At 37.9% G+C, this 13,491-nt stretch overlaps 1 protein-coding gene across 1 annotated transcript in view; it reads left to right on the top strand.

Annotated features, from left to right (window-relative positions):
• The window catches only part of IL1RAPL2 (interleukin 1 receptor accessory protein like 2), a 1,069,064-nt gene that overhangs the window by 101,870 nt on the left and 953,703 nt on the right, over window positions 1-13,491 (top strand). The window lies entirely within an intron of this gene.

Here is a 13,491-nt window from a genome sequence, read left to right as displayed (position 1 = left end):
CCAGACTTAGGATCTTATAGAATGAGCACAGGTCTTGGGATTTTAAGACCTAAGTGTAAACCCTGCATCCACCATGTACTAGCTGAGCAACCATTGGCAAACCACTTAAGCATTTATTTAATGCTAAAGCAGCGTAACACTTGTTCTGATGGTAACCAATATGATGGGCATTAAAGTCAGATGGACCTCAATTCAAATCTACTACTTGGACAACTTGAGCTAAATGGCTTATTGTTTTAGACTCTGTATCCTTGCTGATGGTATTAGAGTAATACCCTGCTTTTTCAGGGATTTTTGTGAGAATTAAATAAGTCAGTATTGACAATGTGTCTCATACCAGTTTGGGACATATGATATATGAAAATGTTTTATCTGTTGTTACTATTGCTGTTGTTGCTCTGCTTCTTTGTAGTATAAGTATTCTCCTACCTGTGACAACGAGTAGGCTTTCACTAAGTCAAGCCAAGCCTGTAGCAGGAGAAAAAAGGTTAGATTTGAGCTTCCCTGGTGGCACAGTGGTTGAGAGTCCGCCTGCCGATGCGGGGGACATGGGTTCGTGCCCTGGTCCGGGAGGATCCCACATGCCGCGGAGCAGCTGGGCCCGTGAGCCATGGCCGCTGAGCCTCCAGAGCCTGGGCTCTGCAACGGGAATGGCCACAACAGTGAGAGGCCCGCGTACCGCAAAAAAAAAAAAAAAGGTTAGATTTATGAGTCATGCTATCAGTTAAACAATATTTGTTACTTAAGTGAATGAACAGGAAGAAAAATTTGAGAGGGAACTAGAAGAATCTCTTTTAATTGTAGAACAATTAAAAGACCTTTGTGAGATTAGTAAGAGACTAAAAAGGTTAAATTTTGCCACTGAGAGAATGGGAATGAAGCCATAGCTAAAATTTTTCTTGGGACAAAAAACAAGACATTATACATCACAAAGATAAAGGTAACTTGGCTCCGTTTCTGTAAGGAGCCTGAATGTCCCACACTCATTTCCTCATTTTGTCTTCATTTTATGTACTATGACCAGGTTGGATAGCATAATGGTTGACAGCTTGGACTTTAGAGCCAGATAGCCTGGGTTCAAAGTCTAACTTTGCTACCTACTAGCTACATGACCTTACGAAAGCCACTTGACTTCTCTTCTTCATTTGTAAAATGGAGATGATAATAATACTGTCTGCCACATAGAGTTGTGATGATTAAATTAATTAACTACAGTAAAGTGCTTTGAACAGTGTCTATCACACAGTACGTCCTATGGAAACGTTTATTAATTAAAATTAGTGAAAGGTATTTTGAAAAGAGTTGATTTGTAGGCTCCACCTAATGTCAAAGGAGATAGGATTCCATTTGTCATGCCACACCATCAGCTTAGCAGATATCTTACCTTTAAAGTCAACTACCAATTTGTAGAGAGCTTATATATTTAGTGGATTGCCATTTGTGTCTGTGTGTGCGTGTGCGTGTGCGTGTGTATGTGTATCCCCCCCCCGCCTTTTCTCATTGTAAATATCCATAGAAGAATAAATAAGGTCTTTGAGCACACTGGGAAAAACAAAACGGCATCAGAAGACCTTTGAGTCTTTTAAACTGGACTGGAGTTTGAAAGAAAAATCAATTTAAGCTTTTGCTTGAGGAACTATTAATACGGTAATATTTCTAAAATATTCCACTTTGTGCTTTTCTTGGTACAAATTCACATGTAAATAAAGGCCACTGTCTCCTACTCCCCTAGTAGGGACACTGTGAACACATAAGAAATACACACACTGACCCTCCATATATTTTTATGACTTGTATTTTAGATTTTTCTCTGGTCTATGTGGGATAACCACATGACCCTCACATGAAAAATATCTTTGGAATGACCACTTATTTGCATTAGTGAGAACAAGACACTACTTTGTTTTGTGGATTGTTGCAGCTGAAGTCAAAGTAAAGTGTTTGCAAGGTCTTGAGTAGAACTGAAAATTAAAAGTACTTGCGTCAGTGGTATTGATCTTAGAGACCTCCATTCCCCCATACTTTGCTAAAAAAATATTTGCCCTCTGTTTCTGAATAAGTGGCAGGGATACCCCCTGAAAAATGCTGCCCATTCATGGCATATCATCTTGATGAATTATTTCAAAGCTCTATCAAACTCTTTCCAAATGTCTAGTAACCTACTGAAGCTATTCAGGTCCTGATTTTCAACCAGGGCTTGTTATCTTTTCTTTACTTTTTTTAAAATAGATCTTTATTGGAGTATAATTACTTCACAATACTGTGTTAGTTTCTGCTGCACAAAACGAATCAGCCATATGCATACACATGTCCCATATCCCCTCCCTCTTCAGCCTCCCTCCCACCCTCCCTATCCCACCCCTCTAGGTCATTGCAAAACACCAAGCTGATCTCCTTGTGCTATACTGCTGCTTCCCACCAGCCAACTATTTTACATTAGATAGTGTATATACATTGATGCTACTCTCACTTCACCTCAGCTTCATCCTCCTACCCCATGTCTTCAAGTCCATTTTCTATGTCTACCTCTCTATTCCTGCCCTGCAACTAGGTTCATTAGTACCAGTTTTTTTTTAGATTCCATATATATGTGGTAGCATATGGTATTTGTTTTTCTCTTTCTGACTTACTTCACTCTGTATGACAGACTCTAGGTCCACCACCTCACTACAAATAACTCAATTTCATTTCTTTTTATGGCTGAGTAATATTTCATTGTATATATGTGCCACATCTTCTTTATCCATTCATCTGTCGATGGACACTTAGGTTGCTTCCATATCCTGGCTATTGTAAATAGAGCTGCAATGAACATTGTGGTACATGACTCTTTTGGAGTTACGGTTTTCTCAGAGTATATGCCAGTAGCGGGATTGCTGGGTCATATGGTCGTTCTATTTTTCGTTTTTTAAGGAGCCACCATACTGTTCTCCGTAGTGGCTGTACCAATTTACATTCCCACCAACAGTGCAAGAGGGTTCCCTTTTCTCCACACCCTCTCCAGCATTTATTGTTTCTAGATTTTATGATAATGGCTATTCTGACTGGTGTGAGGTGATACCTCATTGTAGTTTTGATTTGCATTTCTCTAATAATTAGTGATGTTGAGCATCTTTTGATGTGTCTATTGGCCATCTGTATGTCTTACTTGGTGAATTATCTATTTAGGTCTTCTGCCCAGTTTTTAACTGGATTGTTTGTTTTTTTCACATTGAGCTCCATGAGCTGTTTGTATATTTTGGGGATTAATCCTTTGTCCATTGATTCATTTGCAAATATTTTCTCCCATTCTGAGGGTTGTCTTTTTGTCTTGTTTATAGTTTCCTTTACTATGCAAAAGCTTTTAAGTTTCATTAGGTCCCAATTTTTATTTTTGGTTTTATTTACATTACTCTAGGAGGTGGCTCAAAAAAGATCTTGCTGTGATTTATTTTAAAGTGTGTTTTTCCTGTGTTTTCCTCTAAGAGTTTTATAGTGTCTGGTCTTACATTTAAGTCTTTAATCCATTTGGAGTTTATTTTTGTGTATGGTGTTAGGGAGTATTCTAATTTCATTCTTTAACATGTAGCTGTCCAGTTTTCCCAGCACCACTTATTGAAGAGGCTGTTTTTTCTCTATTGTATGTTCTTGCCTCCTTTGTCATAAATTAGGTGCCCATATGTGCGTGGGTTGACTCTGGGCATTCTGTCTTGTACCTTTGATCTATATTTCTATTTTTGTGCCAGTACCATACTGTCTTGATTACTGTAGCTTTATGGTATACTTTGAAGTCAGGGAGCCTGATTCCTCCAATTCCGTTTTTATTTCTCAAGATTACTTTGGCTATTTGGGATCATTTGCATTTCCATATGAATTGTAAAATTTTTGTTCTAATTCTGTGAAGATGCCATTGGTAGTTTGATAGGGATTGAATTGAATCTGTAGATTGATTTGAGTAGTATAGTCATTTTCACAATTTTGATTCTTCCAATCCAAGAACATGGTATATTTCTCCATGTGTCTATGTTATCTTTTATTTCTTTCATCTGTGTTTTATAGTTTTCTGGGTACAAGTCTTTCTCCTCCTTAGGCAGGTTTATTCCTAGGTATTTTATTCTTTTTGTTGCAGTGGTAAATGGGAGTGTTTCCTTAATTTCTCTTTCTGATTTTTCGTTGTTAGTGTATAGGAATGCTAGAGATTTCTTTGCATTAATTTGGATCCTGCAACCTTACCAAATTCATTGATTATTTCTAGTAGTTTTCTGGTGGCATCTTTAGGATTTTCTATGTATAGTATCATGTCATTGGCAAAGATGACAGTTTTACTTGTTCTTTTCCAATTTGTATTCCTTTTATTTATTTTTCTTCTCTGATTGCTGTGGCTAGGACTTCCAAAACTATATACAATAAGAGTGGCAAGAGAGGACATCCTTGTCTTGTTCCTGATCTTAGTGGAAATACTTTCAGTTTTTCACCATTGAGTATGATGCTTGCTGTGGGTTTGTCATATATGGCTATTATTATGTTGAGGTAGGTTCCCTCTATGCCCATTTTCTGGAGAATTTTTATCATAAATGGGTGTTGAATTTTGCTGAAAGCTTTTTCTGCATCTATTGAGATTATCATATGGTTTTTATTCCTTAATTTGTTAATGTGGTTTATCACATTGATTGATTTGTGTATATTGAAGAATCCTTGCATCCCTGGGATGAATCCCACCTGGTCATGGTGTATGATCCTTTCAGTGTGCTGCTGGATTCTGTTTGCTAGTATTTTGTTCAGGATTTTTGCATCTATGTTCATCAGTGATATTGGTTTATAATTTTTGTTTTTGTGATATCTTTTTCTGGTTTTTTGGTATCAGGGTGATGTTGGCTTTGTAGAATGAATTTGGGAGTGTTTCTCCCTCTGCAGTGATTTGGAAGAGTTTGAGAAGGATGGGTGTTAGCCCTTCTCTAAATGTTTGATAAAATTCACCTGTGAAGCCATCTGGTCCTGGACTTTTGTTTGGTGGAAGATTTTTTAATCACATTGTTTTCTTGAGGGTATACAGTGAGAACTGCCCATCTGCATTGACATGGTTGGAGGGATCTTGGCTCAGCACTTATTGGTCAGTTAACTGGAAACCAAACAAATAACAGCAGTAGTAGCTGCTACAAATAAATCAACATTTCACTCAGAGAAAAAGGGGTAAGGAAAGCAGTTGGCTCAATTTTCCCTACTGAGATGGGAAAGCCAGCCTTAGAGGACCCCATCCTAGATATCAGTGATTCTAAGTCCCATTTCAATGCTTAAAGGATTTAAGGAAAGTGTAGAAATCCTGTGATATCCCTTAGAATAATTTGTGGTCTTCCTTTCTTTCCTTCCCTCCTTCCTTTTAATTCATATCAGATAGAGAACTAACTGTCCTTTCCATTGATTTTTAGATACCTTTCCCATCATATGATATCATTATCACTATGATTAACATTATTGGACACTTATGTACTAGGCACTGTTCTAAGTGCTTTGCATGTATTGGCTAATTCTCACAATCCTGTGAGGTAGGTATCATTGTTTTTCTCATTGGGGAGCAGAGACATGACATGACTAAGGCCTCTCAGCTAGTAAATAGTGCGGCCAAGGTTCAAACTTAGGGAATCTGGCTCCAGAGTCCATCATGTTAACCATTGTGATGCCAACCTCAAGTGATATGTATAAAAAGATGACACAAATTAACAATTATTTTCAGGCCAAGGTCCATTTTCATTTTTGTTTTTTAATATTGGGGTTGATTTTGCACCGAATAACAGTCTCTCAGTTGCTATTTAGTTGACTAAGGTTATGCATTTGCAAGGTGACTGGCTAGTGCTAGGGGTATAGTCTGTTGCCTTGAGACTGATGTGGCAGGATGTCAACTCAATGACCTTGGCAGGTGATCTTTGGATGGAGAATATTAGCTTGCTAGGTGTGCCCTGGTGTGTTTCTTTTTCCTCCCTAGGATCCATCTAGAAGTTTCTGTAGTGTGAGATGCATTTTCATTGTTTTTTTTTTTTTTTGAAAACTAGTACATGTCAGAAAATTAGAACCAGTTGGATTTCTGGGAGCCATCCATCAGGTGCGTCATCAGGTGCTGATTTTTCACCGACTAGCAGGCTCTTTGCGTTGCCGTTTCAAAACATGAGAGGACTCCATAAACTTTTCTGTGGTTGGAGTGTCCCTGGAAGTTGATTCATGTTCTCATTGCGATTTCTTTTACATGGCATCTTGGCATAATGTCTTTGACCAAAAGGAGTATTTCTCTAATGTCTCTGCTTTAATTTAGAAACAACCAATCTGATGGTTTCCAACTTATCTCTAAAACTGAAAATACATGTGCTTAGGAAAATAGGGGTTTTTAATGAAAATGCTGACACAGTCTCATTAACGCTAAGGTTTTGAACAGCCTGCCATTCAGTAAAGTAGTATTTCTGTGTCCTATAAAATACCAAACATCTGCTTGCAACGAACATATTTATCACCTTTTGGTTTTCTTTTCACCTAAGCTGAATGCACCTGGGAACAAGTGAAACTTTAGATAACGCAGGCAAAAAGCTTGAAACAAGGTGTTTTTATTTGAAAACCATTTTGTAAGCATATTGGAACCAGAGCTCAAGTTAAAAACACTTCAAAACGACATGGAGGAAAGATACCTTTGAATGGCAGAGGCTGCCCTCAGTTCTTAGAGCCAACAATGGGGCTGGGAACTAAGGCTGGTTAATAAGAATAAACTAAGTGAGTGTCAAAGAAATACACTATGATTAACTCTAAGAGGCCAACTTCGTATTCCAGGGCTCAAAATAGAGACCAGGAGTCAGAATCCAAAGCAAATGTCAAAGCCCAGGTAGACACAGTAGTAGGAGTAGAAAAAGGAAAGAAAGAAAACCATGTGTTATTGTTGGAACTAACTTGACTCCTTGCCTTTGTCTCTTACCCACCTTAATTATTTTCTACATTGCTACCAAAATCCTTCCTGAAGAACATATCAAACTAGACCTCATCCCTACTACATTCAGTGTTTCCCTGTAGTCTATTGAAAAAGGTATGAATTTCTTTAAGGTTTTTCATTATCTGAACCCACCCTACTTTCAGCCTTCTCAAGTATTATTCCTATCCCTAGACACCCCATGTTTATGCTCAGTGGTTCTAAACTGGGAGTGGTGACATTTGGAAAGCTCTTGGGGTGTTTTGGGTTGTCACAGTGAGTGAGGACGATATGGATGTCTAGTGATCTGGAGCAAGGGATGCCAAGCATCTTTGTATTGAGTGAAATAGACCCTCACCATTTCAGAACTGTCCCACCAAAAAGGCCAATAGCACCCTTGTCAAGAAACTGCAAATTTCTACCTAAACTGGACTGCTTTTTGATCTCCAGAAATGACTCATTCTTTCCCAGTAATACACCCATGCTTCTCTTCTTCCTTTTCCTTGCTGTGTTTGACTGTTTGTTCACTTTTACCTGTAATATTCTGAACAATCTTCAGAGTGTAGATTTTCCATTGCAGCTTTTCCAGATCTCTGCTGAGAAGTAAATTCTACCCCTTCCTTCCCAGAGTTGCTGAGCATGCTGTGATGTAGTGGAAAAAGTACCAATATGAGAATCAAGAGACCCAAAATTTTGCCCTGGTACTGCCATTAACCAAGTGCATAAAAAGGAGCTTTAGCTTATTCATCAGTAACATGAGGAAATTTTAAAAATGAGGAGATTGAACTTGACATTCCTTAAGGTTTCTTCAGCTGCTAACTTTCTATGGGCTGCTTAGCACATATCTCATTTTATTTTAATAACAGACTAGGACATCTTTAGATTCCTCAACATGGAACCTTGCACATCATGTGCCTCAAATAGCTGTTGACCTTACCAGTCCAGAGGACTTTATACTCCTTGTATTTTGCTGAAGATGGCACTGGCCATTTATGGTATAACTTTGTGGTACTTGATCCAGGAAATATGCATGTGTTGGCTAAGAAAGAGCAAGAGTCAGTTTTCTGAGGTCACTTAATAAGACAGCAAAGAGCCATGTTGGGTAATTATTTTGTTGGGTAATTATTACTATTCTTAAACCTGTATAGAAAAGATCACAGACATTTAAGGAATGCTGAAAGATGTGGTAGATTTCCTTTTTTTTTGCAGTACATAGAAAAGTCTTCTCTGACAAAATAGCAATAATTATAAAAGATATATCATGTAGGTTTATAATCCTATTGTCTGAAACAGGCTGTTTGTCTTAAAATTAGAACTTTTGTAGGCTTCAAACATGTTCAACTGGCACTTGCCTTGATATAATAGTTCTCTTAGAGATTGACTGGAATCACATCCATGCTATCCAGATGTGTGTTCACAGCTGTGAGTCTGCATTATTATGTGTGGGCATAATGCAAGGTACCTAGTTAGCATAATCTTTCCCATATGCAGGGTTTTTCTTAAGCCTTTCTAAAGGGTTATCACTAAATTTGAGCATGATGGCTTGGTTTCTGTTTGAATCTCAGAATTGCCTCAGCTGTTAACTTGGTGAAGCCAATCATGTTATCAGCTGGTATTTCTCTCCTGTCGCCACTTTCATTGAAAGATTTGGACACCTGCTTAGTCATTACTGACCAACGTTTTTCTTTTCTTTTAATAAGTTATATAAATGTATTACCTAATTGTCATGACATCCAGGGTTATTTTCGCCCAAGGCCAATCATCTACCTTGAGGCAAAAAGGTGAGTTAGGCTTTGAGCACCTCTTCTTCCTATCCCAGGTTTAAATAATGACCTTATGAATTCATGGGGCTCCTGTTTTCTCCATTTCTACCTATTCCCAGAACACTTTTTTTTTTTTTTTGCGGTACGCGGGCCTCTCACTGTTGTGGCCTCTCCTGTTGCGGAGCACAGGCTCCGGACGTGCAAGCTCAGTGGCCATGGCTCACGGGCCCAGCCACTCCGTGGCATGTGGGATCTTCCCAGACCGGGGCACGAACCCGCGTCCCCTGCATCGGCAGGCGGACTCTCAACCACTGCGCCACCAGGGAAGCCCCCAGAACAATCTTAGCCCTTTCTCCACATTGTAACCCATGTTTTGGAAAGGAAATGCCAGAGTCAGGATTTAGTCTGGTAAGTTGAATTTCAATCACTACTGTGGAAGATATGAACTGTGAGTGCTGCCTTTCACAATCATAAGTGTGCAATACAGAAGCCAAATGAGAGTCATTTCTTTGAAGGCAGGAATCTGGTTTGATATGATTCTCTGTACAGGTCCCTACATGTTATACTCAGTGAGTGAAAAAGGAAATGCTAAATAAGAATAACCCAAAAGAATGATAGACCTTGGTCATCCTGTATTTTAGATAGCAACTTAAATCCTCAGGAAGCTTGATGTAATGCTCATCTCCAATCACCACCACCATAGCAACCACAATTTATCAGGTACTCTTTGTCAGGTTCAATTTATAAAATCATGTAATTATCACAGCAACCCTATTAGACTCTACTTTGATCTCCATTTTGTGGATGGAGAAACTGAGATTTAGAGTAATTAAATACCTTGCCTATGATCGTACAACTAGTAAGTGTCAGAGCCCTGATTCAAAGTCAGAGTCTGACTCTAGAACCTGTCCCTTAACTATTGTGCTGTGCTGCATTCTGTTATAGGGAGGAGTGCATTGAGGAGGCCCACCTATTTTGATCACCATCCAAGGGAATGTAGACTTCTGAAATGCCCAAATAACTCATTTGAAGATTGTCCTGCACTATAAAATTTTAAGGAAAGTGTTCTACAGAGGCTCATATATATTTTGAGCTTCTTTTTAAACCTAGGGAGAAAGAACAATATTCCCATGGTCACTGCTTCTTTCTGCCATGTCTTGAGGTTTTTCCTTGTTGAAAATGCTGCATACTTAAGTAACTCTGAGCTGTAGGATCTCCTAAATTTAACTTTTAAACTTAGGTTGTAATCAGTGTAGATTTACTCCCCCACACTTTCTATTTTACCATCTATATCTTCCCTCCAGCAGAGTGTCAGTCCCAGGGATGTTGGGCAGAAGCCCAATAGAGGGTGGCCCCAGTGTTATTTATCAGTGTATAGGCTGCAAAATAAAGTATATGTGATAATTGATTCACTCTTCATCAGCCTTTGAGGACTGATAACTCAATTAGCATGTCAGGTACTGACTATATCTATTTCAAAAAATCCTCCAAGGTGATTTTGTATTTTGTATTAGATAAGGTGAGAGGTGTTTTGGTTGTTTATATTTTATTAAAATTTCTTATTTCCTTTTGAGTATTCACAGCAGAAGAAGCAGTGTAACTTTAATAGTTGGGTTTCTTTCTTCTTTTTAATCAGCATACTTTAAGGAAGAATGATGATATTTTGAAGCAGGCAGATAAAGAAATAAGAATTTAAAAATCCTAGCTGAAATAATTTTGATTCCCAGTCCCCAGCTGACAAAGAGACTGTGTGTTCAGTTGATTGGCAGAGTTGCACTGCTTAGTAGCAGATATGTCTGGATTTGAGGAGGGGTCAAAAAGGTGATGCGGGAAAGTCTGGTCCAGGTCTGCGTAATAATTTTAAGACAGTGGTCTCTCTACAAAGGATTTTGAATGGGTATAATGATAAGAAAAAATTGAGTGCACACGGCTCTGCAAACATATTATGTACAAAATAAAATGCACACACAAAATATTATGGATATTTAATATTTTTTTCTTTTCTCTGTAGATCTCTTTTATAACCACAGAGTAAACATGATCTACTTTGAAAACTAGTGATTTAAGAGTTATACTTTTTGTGACCCTAGGCAAGTCTCTGATATGATCTGGACCTTAGTTTTTCGCATGAGAGAGATAGACTAATTAAAGTGTAATTTCAAGTTTTATTTTATGCTTATTATTTGAAAACCTTTTTCCTAGGGTATTCCCATGGACTTCAGTCATTTTCCAGGATGAGATTTTAGCTGCTGCTTTGGTTGTGTTTTAAGCCAGATTATTACTGAAGAATGAGGACCATATTGTTGTTCCAATAAGAATACCTCCAATAACATTTTCACAATCATATTTATATGCCTGATTATTTTAATATGGCCAAAATACAATTTACTATGTTAAGTATCACAATTTGTTTTCCCTGTGTGCTGTCTTTATTTCTACTCAATCTCTTCCCTCTATTCTTTGTTAAACCACTTAGAGATGCTCATTGATACAGTGATTTGTAACAGTGGAAATTTATTTTGTTCAGACTTAAAGCTCTTATATGAAAGACATTTGAATCACCAAAAATTCAAAAAATAAAGCTATCAATTATTTGGTTAATTGGTTATTGGGTGAAGATAGATCTATCTTGTTAAAGATGATTTGGGCTTTAGCAGACCTGTTTGTAAGATCTGTTTTGGCTGCAATTTTCACATATTTAAAGCATGGAGAAATATAATCCTTACTTTGTCTGTAAAATACAAAATCCTATGTAAATATTAAATTTTCTTTTCTAAGGTCATATGAAAACCATACTGTCTGGACTACAGACAAATAAGCAATCTTGTGTGTGTTTCAATATTCAAGCCAAGGTAATTCCATTTACGTTATTGAGTAAATTACTAGGTTATTTTATAATAGCCTTTTGAGATTGTAGAACCGGTCCCTGCCCTTCACATGCCCATTATGAAGGCACTGTAAAAACACTTATGTACCATGGGAGGTACAATTTTCCAGTCTTTGAGGAGTGGAAGATACATGAGTTCATGGAATCAAGAAAATGCCTTAATGTGTGTGTCTCCCCTTCTCATAGCCATATAATAAAATTGTTATAATGTATTTCCATTCAGCGATTTTAATTTGCAACCACGTGTTTCCTTGATTGAATTCTTAGGTAATTTTTATGTGTGTATATTAATTGGGCATTGTTTATTTTGCCATCCAGAATTCACTCACTTTTCTTTTTTCTTTTTTTAAACATCTTTATTGGGGTATAATTGCTTTACAACGGTGTGTAATTTCTGCTTTATAACAAAGTGAATCAGTTATACATATACATATGCTCCCATATCTCTTTCTTCTTGCGTATCCCCCCCCCCACTCCCTATCCCACCCCTCTAGGTGGTCACAAAGCACCGAGTTGATCTCCCTGTGCTATGCGGCTGCTTCCCACTAGCTATCTACCTTACGTTTGGGAGTGTATATATGTCCATGCCTCTCTCTCGCTTTGTCACAGCTCACGCTTCCCCCTCCCCATATCCTCAAATCCGTTCTCTAGTAGGTCTGTGTCTCTATTCCTTTCTTACCACTAGGTTCTTCATGACATTTTTTCCCTTAAATTCCATATATATGTGTTAGCATACGGTATTTGTCTTTCTCTTTCTGACTTACTTCACTCTGTATGACAGACTCTAGGTCTATCCACCTCATTGCAAATAGCTCAATTTCATTTCTTCAATGGCTGAGTAATATTCCATTGTATATATGTGCCACATCTTCTTTATCCATACATCCCATGGGCAGTTAGGTTGTTTCCATCTCCGGGTTATTGTAAATACAGCTGCAATGAACATTTTGGTACATGACACTTTTTGAATTATAGTTTCTCAGGGTATATGCCCAGTAGTGGGATTGCTGGGTCATATGGTAGCTCTGTTTGTAGTTTTTTAAGGAACCTCCATACTGTTCTCCACAGTGGCTGTACCAATTCACATTCCCACAAGCAGTGCAAGAGTGTTCCCTTTTCTCCACACCCTCTCCAACATTTATTCTTTCTAGATTTTTTGATGATGGCCATTCTGTCGGGTGTGAGATGATATCTCATTGTAGTTTTGATTTGCATTTCTCTAATGATTAATGATATTGAGCATTCTTTCATGTGTTTGTTGGCAATCTGTATATCTTCTTTGGAGAAATGTCTATATAGGTCTTCTGCCCATTTTTGGATTGGGTTGTTTGTTTTTTTGTTATTGAGCTGCATGAGCTGCTTGTAAATTTTGGAAATTAATCCTTTGTCAGTTGCTTCATTTGCAAATATTTTCTCCCATTCTGAGGGTTTTCTTTTGGTCTTGTTTATGGTTTCCTTTGCTGTGCAAAAGCTTTGAAGTTTCATTAGGTCCCATTTGTTTATTTTTGTTTTTATTTCCATTTCTCTAGGAGGTGGGGCAAAAAGGATCTTGCTGTGATTTATGTCATAGAGTGTTCTGCCTATGTTTTCCTCTAAGAGTTTGATAGTGTCTGGCCTTACATTTAGGTCTTTAATCCATTTTGAGCTTATTTTTGTGTATGGTGTTAGGGAGTGATCTAATCTCATACTTTTACATGTACCTGTCCAGTTTTCCCAGAACCACTTATTGAAGAGGCTGTCCTTTCTCCACTGTACATCCCTGTCTCCTTTATCAAAGATAAGGTGACCCTATGTGTGTGGGTTTATCTCTGGGCTTTCTCTCCTGTTCCATTGATCTATCTTTCTGTTTTTGTGCCAGTACCATACTGTCTTGATTACTATAGCTTTGTAGTGTAGTTTGAAGACAGGGAGCCTGATTC

The sequence above is a fragment of the Aethalodelphis obliquidens genome, unplaced genomic scaffold (assembly GCF_003676395.1).
Source record: "Aethalodelphis obliquidens isolate GAN/ISIS:26980383/991018 unplaced genomic scaffold, ASM367639v1 scaffold114, whole genome shotgun sequence".
In the NCBI taxonomy this organism is placed as follows: Eukaryota; Metazoa; Chordata; class Mammalia; order Artiodactyla; family Delphinidae; genus Aethalodelphis; species Aethalodelphis obliquidens.
The sequence above is the reverse complement of the archived record's forward strand: the minus strand, read 5'-3'. Positions and strand labels throughout refer to the sequence as shown.